Genomic DNA, 7,550 nt, shown 5'->3' with positions numbered 1-7,550 from the left:
GTTTTTACACCTTCTACTTCAGTGGGCTGGATTTGAGTCTTGAGCTTGCTGCTTTTGGCCTGTGGGCTGTACGTGTTTGACACCTCAGTTATAACATGTAATGTAGCTTCCTCAGGACTGTGGATGCTTCTGAATCTGGCAAGAGGAGGATTTTGGATAAAAGCTTCAGCCCAAAAGCAGACTGGAGGGTTATGGAGGTAGAGCCATTCCAGTCTTGGTGACGGTGGTTATAAATGTACACAAGTGAACTGTGTTTAAATGTATTTGTATTTTTAGAGAAGAAAAGAAAAGATTCGTTCTTTGTCCAGTGCCCACTCCTACCCTGGCAGGACACCAACGTTATGACTTACCTTTCAGCAGCCAGCTACTCTGTCTTCCTCTCTCTGCAGTCCAGCTACAGTCGCTGCCAGCAAAGTCACTCCATCTTCACTGTGGTCTCGTAATTGACTCATAAAAAGTGTGAACACTGTTAACACTTATACACAAGGCTTATGCACATATATAATTGAATATTAGATGTAGCTCCTTCATTATGATTTGCTGCAGCTTTGGAACACTGGAAACAAAACAGTTGCCATTTACATTGCGGGTTATTTCAACACTTACTCATTCAGTGGTGTTATTCTCCACATGCGTGCTGTATAATGGCATCTAATAACTCTGAAAACACACATCTCCGTGGAGACCTGGGCACAAAACAGTCTCTGGCAGCCCTGCTCCTTTGAAACTCGTTTCCCTTTGGCGCTTTGATATGCCAGGTGTTTCTCAGAAGCACTGAGCAAGGCTCTCTGTGAAGCGCTTCACTACATGTCACGTACAGGCCACTCGGCTCCCTCGCCTTTGTTCTATCTTGGATGCACTGATCTTGTCTGATGTGCACTCTTCGCTCTGGTCCACTGAGATCCCTGTTTCCCGCATGCAGACGATCTCCTCCATCTGTTTGCACACACACACACACACAGGGACATAAACCACACATATACACTCATTGAAACCCCTTTACCTCAACCTACGCTGTCAGGTATTATGGAAGATGATCACGCAGAGTTCTTGTCACTCTGCCACAGAGCAATGCTGTATCTGGCTGCTGCAGAATTTCTATTCAGGGCATGAAATACTCTGACGCTTCAGTACATTTGTGCAGTTTGCACAGAATTGTTCTTACCTACTAGTGATTGTAGAGGGGCCTATGTCACTTGATGTGCTCTTTAACATTAGGGTTAAAACTTTCCTTTTTGATAAAGCTTACATATAAGCTGGATCAGCTGTCTCTGAATTCTCCCTTGAGTGTTTTCTCGTTCACTCGTCGTTTACTCTCTGTGCCTTTAGGCACCATTTAATCATTAGTTATAATTAAACTCTGCCTCTTTTCCACAGTGTGTCTTTTGTCCTGTCTTCCCCTTCTCACCCCTAACCAGTCGCAGATAGCTGCCTCTCCCTGAGACTGGTTATGCCTGCTTTTTTGCCTGAGTTTTTCCTTCTCCTGTCACCAAGTGCTTGCTCAGAGAGGTGGTTCGATTGTTGGGGGTTTCTCTGTGTTATTGTAGTATGTTTGCCTTGCAATATAAAGCATCTTGTTGTGATTTGACAATATATAATATGAATTAAGTTTAAATGATTACATGCCTGACATTTCAGCAATGTCACAAACGCTTCAACCCCCACTCACTCCTTGCTTTGGGTGACCTTGACAGGTCACATGATGGGTTACGACAAGATCTCACTGTGACGGTAAAGACTTGTGCCTTTTTTCACACCTTGGTTCAATGTGATGACTCACATGATCCACAGTGGGTCAGCGACCCTCACGACCACCTCTTAAGGGAACAACCCCCACTAGGGGTTAAATACCTGGGACTCTTCACCATTTGTTTTTAGAAGTGAAAAAGTTGGTGAGGTGAAACGTCTTCGCCAACCTAACCCTACCATGACCTGGATGACTGAGAACTTACATATGTACATGTGATGTGTTCATGTGTACACAGACAAAGCAATCACACACAGGTGAATATAATTATGGAGAGACTGTGATAGTCCAGGAAGCAAAGCTAACACGTGACAGGGGAAGCAACCCTTCAAAATAAAAGAGGGACTAACCAAAGAAGACTGATACAGACATGAGTGTTGATTCCTCCACTTGCACTTAGCAGGTACAAATTGTGAAAATAACCAAAACACTAAACTAAACATGGAGAGAGCAACACAGGACAAAGACATGAACACAGAATAATGAAACAGAAGGAGGAACAGATACAAACACACCCAAATAATTGAAACTACTAATAGAAACCAATTCATGAACCAAAACCCGGAACACAAAAGTGAAACTTATTATTAAAAAGAATATGAGGTGAAACAAGAAACAAAAACTCAAAGATATCACAGAAAATAAAGCCCTAATGCCAACCCCATTTTTCCTATTCTTCACCTTTCACATCATTTTATTGTTACAAGAAGAAAGAAAAACAACGGAGAGAGGGCAGATTCCTCGGAAGAGTCGTTGGATTTTTTGAGGGACCCAGAAATCCAAGAACTACAGAAACCAAAACATCAAAAACTTGAGAGTAACAATAAAACTTCCACAGTTTAAACAATAACAATTGAAATATATTCTGAAAGAATGGCACGGTGGTTAGCACTGTTGCCGCACAGCAAGAAGGTCCTGAGTTCAATTCCACCATCAGGCCGGGGTCTTTCTGTGTGGAGTTTGCATGTTCTCCCCGTGTTTTCGTGGGTTCCCTCCGGTACTCCGGCTTCCTCCCACTATCCAAAGACATGCAGTTAGTGGGGACAGGTTAATTGATTTATCCAAATTGCCCATAGGTGTGAATGTGAGCGCAAACAGTGACAGACTGGCAACCTGTCCAGGGTGTACCCGGCCTCTCGCCCTATGACAGCTGGGATAGGCTCCAGCGCCCCTGAAAAGGATAAGCGGAAGCGAATGGATGGATGGAAGAATTCAAAACCCCACAAGAACAAAAATGCTAGCACCATGATAACACCACCTGACAGACTGATTAAATGGTGCAATCCAGCCACAGTCTGCTGATGCCTCTCATTCAGTTTTCTTTTCTTTATATATATTTTCTACAATTAATCGTGCTACATTTCATAAAGATACTGTAAATCTTGACGGTTTCCTACTCGTCAGTGTTTACTGTGCATAGTACTTTGTGAAAACTAACAATTCTTCAAATAAATTTGAATCTGTCAAATAATGCAGGTTAGCCAGTGCGATTCAGACCAGTGCTGGTCCTTTGGTGACTTTGTGAACAGTGTTGATTATGGTTCCTCACTCTGTAATAGTTCTTATTGCCAAAAGGTTGGAGTTGTCACAAGTTGCGAAATGCTCCGTCAAACTGCAGAAAATGTTAAATGTGTAGGAAACTGACACAGATAAACATTTTCCTGAAGGAGGAAGATAAGTAAGGACAGCAGAACATAGGAAGAGCATTGTTACATTACAATCGAGATAAGACGTGTGACATAAATGATTAGACAACTAATAGACTGCTACAGTGAGTAGTCATACCACAAAAAACAAGCATGACGAGACTTTCAGGAAAACAGACGGTGTCAGGATGTCCGGTGATACCCAGCAGTAATTTGTTACCGCTGCACAGAGGATGACTTTTTTCCACTGCCCATACTTTTCTGTTTTAATAGTATTATAGAACATGTTTGAGTACGTATCGTACCGAATTGTACGAACATTGCAGAAAAAGTGCTGTTTTTAGGACACATTTACACTTTTTCATTACCAAGTGGAACGTAAAACCTTGAGCCCATGAAGTGAGTATCCAATGAGTGTTCACTGTGACAGACAATAGCAGTCAGTCATCCGTGGAAGCATAATTGACTGGTGCTGTAGGTATTCAGTGGGAGAGAAACAAGTATGACAAGCCTGTCAGGAAATCAGAGGAAGAGGAGCACACTCCCAACGTGCACTCATTTAGACAAAGTATCTAAGCAATTTAACCGTCTTGGCTTGCACAGTTTCGGCGACAGTGACTTGTTCATTGATACAAAACTTGATTTCGACACAAAATTCAAAGGTCTTGTTTCCTGCGACTTGACTTCAGTCTCCTGAAGGTTAACTATATGTTTGTATGCTGTGTGAAAGCTGTTAAGTGAAATATGGCAAAGCAGCTGCAGAAAAACTAGATTCAAAGACATCAGTTGAGTAAAAATTGTAAAGAAGTGTGTTTGTTTGCAGTATAGCCTGTGTGAGCCGTGTGCCATTTGTGTCTTATAGCTTCATGTTGGCAATGGGAAACGTCAGACATTGCCGATAACAGTAAACATACAGATCATACGTAAGTGCTTAATGATCACCATCAGACAGCCACCACGTCTGTGGGCAGAGTGAGTGGGGTGGAGCGACTCATTATGTACACTCCATTAGTGACTTGTCGCCCACAAATGATTCAATCCCTGAAGTTGCCTCTCTCTTTGTTCGTGAGGTTTTTGTTGTTATGTTTCCATGGCGCACGTCATTTGTTGTTTGATTGTGATCCTTGGGTGTGTGTGTGTGTCATGTAGGTGTGTGCTTGTATTAGATGTCTCCATCCAGGTCTGTGTGAGGTTGTGTATGATTGGTTCACTTAAGTTCAGGTCCAGCTTATCCAAGTCCTGGATAAGCTGCTGGATTTGACTTATTTGGCAAATTAGGACGTAGACAGGTTGGCCAGTAAGCCTCTGATCTTGATACAGACCCACAAACAAACATTTCCACACAAGTCAATACCATTGCTACAAACACACCAGCAACTGAGTTAGCTATCTAGCTATCTAGCTAGCTATCTGTTGCTAGTTTAAGACCTAAGGCTGAGCCAAGTACACTCTCCAGCTAAGTGTACTGACATAACTCAGTTGCTGGTGTGTTTGTAGCAATGGTATTGACTTGTGTGTAAATGTTTGTTTGCGGGTGTCTATTTAGCTAGCTAGCTAGCTAGCTAGATAGATAGAAACCCATTTCAGAGTGTGCACACTGTTTCAGTCAGGCAGAGGTGGACTGTCCTGATCATTCAACTGTGCTGAGCCTGTGTCAAGCCTTTGACAGCTAGGACACACAGCTCAGTTATCAACAAGCAGGGCTGGAGCACCAGACTGTGGCCATTTAAATAAGCAGTCTCTGTGGGCCCTCTTGCTTTCATGATCCATGCCTCTCATAATTTCTTTCAACAAATAATTGCACTGACAACAGTACAGTAAACCACAGTGGTGATGAGGATAGCCAGTTATGACCGTTCCTATACCAGTTTGATTTTTAAAAATCTGTGATATGTCCATAAGTCTGCACAGTTTCCACACATTTCACAACATACTGTAGTCTACAGTTACTTTGTGGAAAAATCACTTTCCTTCTGTTTTCTTTATGGTATAAAAAAAAACAGTATAATGCTAATTTAATGCCGATATCCTAGAAATGTGTTTTATTTGCAGAAATGGGAAAAATGACACTGCTGTCCTGATTCAGAGTAATGGTTCACTTATATCCTCTCATCATGTTTCCCATGCTCTCTTCACTATAGTTCCACTGTCCTCGATCATATCTTCTTGCTCACTATCTGCTGCACAGACACACCCTCTATAAGAATGACGTATACAGGACTACGATTCGCCTCTTAACCTGCTTTCAGCCTCATACTGTTCTCCATCTATTGGATATAACGTCTTCATATTGTAAAGTGTGATGTTTGAATAAGTGCAAAGTTATTTGTGTTTACTAAAGTAGCTTGGTTGTGTTTGTTGGTTACATGACATATGCTAACTGTTTTCTGTAAGTGCTTCTTTGATCTCATCCAATACAAACGTTAGACATGTCAAACACGGCGGTCTAATGGTCTTGCAGATATCTCAGTGATTTAGTAAAACATGAAAACACTTGAGAGCAGGTGTGTTGGTGTGCTGCCTGATGGTGTTTCATTAGAGCTAGCAAGATTACGTTTTTTCATTTTTTAATTAAGAAGTCACTGTGGTATTTAAACAGCTCTTTCATCAGCCTGAAAAGCACAGGCTTCCTTAAAATGCCTTGCATACCTCACAGCCTGACAGCCAGAATTGTCATGATTCTCAATCTATGATCCAGCGTTTCTTTGTTCCCTCTTGGTATTGTTTCGTTTCCTTGTTCTTCTTAGTTTAGTCATTTGTATTTCTAGGCCTTTGATTCTTGCTCATTTAGTCTGTTCCCTGTCATGCTCTGGTAGTCTTGGTGTGTTCTCCCAAGCCCATCATGTCTCTCTCCCTTTCTGTGTCCCCCACTCTCTCGCCCTCTCGGTCTCCTCAGTCTGTCTTGTTCCCAAGTCTGTTTCTTCCACAGTTCCAGTGTCAAGTCTTAATCTGCGTCTAAGGTTTATTTTGACAGTTTCCTGTCCTTTGTTCAGTGTGATTAGTTTTGCTTCCTCCCTGTCTTATTGTGTCTGATTACTTCCAGCTGTGTTTCCTCCTGTTTCCCATCCGCTCATTATCCTCTGTCGTCTGCTATTCCCTTGTTATTCCTAATTAGTTCCCTGTTTCCAATTTCCATATTTGGTTTTTGTGTTTATGTATTTAGTGATTGTTTTTTTGCACAGGCAGTAAAGGGGCCTCTTTAAGTTAACCTTTTCATTTGGGTCCTACCTCTGCCTGCCGCACAGTGAATCCTTGACTAACATACAATAAAGCTTAATGTTACTTGATATCAGTGTTGGTAAGCTGAAGCTGTTATCAATACAAATGATTTCTTGGAATAACTTTTACTTATTACTCTATGAGCTCATCTTGTAAAGAGGGATGTACTGCTTTTGCCATATAATGTCACATCCTTATAGTTATAGTGTGTACATTCTCACTGACTCCAGGTTATTTCAGCTAAATTCTGTTTTCTTGCCTCTCCCAATTGCAGTGCATAGTCCTAGCTATGGTGGCCACTGTAAGACTAACATGTTTAAGTCGGCCAAGAGAGATGAAAAACATGACTTTTTTCTATCAGTTAGTGTAGAAAACCATTTTTGTACGCACTGTATTTTAACATATTCTTTTAATATAAACACTTAGGGGGAAACCCTGAACTTTTGACAAGTGCAGCTGTTTTTGCTGCTGTTAGCTCCTGTTAACCTCCGATAGCTGCTGTTAGGCTCTGTTAGCCGCTGTGAGCCAGTGTTAATTAAACTTTCTTTGAAGTTGGTCTTACATTGTTGGACTAGGATACTTAATAATAAAATCTCATACGATGTGATAATGTAATCAAACTTTTTATCATAAGGAAAATTGATTTTTTTTAAAGGATACTCAAGCCTAACATTATGCCTAACTAGCCTAATGTTAGCTTATAATCAGCTGTTGTTGTTGTGAATATAATCTACTGATAATAAGCAACAATATCAGGAATAAATAACTGTGTTTATACATGTTTTTGTGTGTTGAAGCTCTGACTTCAGTTTAAGACATGAGGCCTGAAGTGAGGAGAAAGAGGATTGCCCTGTTGCATTGTCCTTCGCATTTATGCTTCTTTGGGGAAGAGGACCCCTTCTTAGATGAAAAAAAAAACAAACAAAGGTATTATCCTT

The sequence above is a fragment of the Neolamprologus brichardi genome, chromosome 12 (assembly GCF_056152115.1).
Source record: "Neolamprologus brichardi isolate AB-2024 chromosome 12, ASM5615211v1, whole genome shotgun sequence".
Classification (NCBI taxonomy): domain Eukaryota; kingdom Metazoa; phylum Chordata; class Actinopteri; order Cichliformes; family Cichlidae; genus Neolamprologus; species Neolamprologus brichardi.
The sequence above is the reverse complement of the archived record's forward strand: the minus strand, read 5'-3'. Positions refer to the sequence as shown.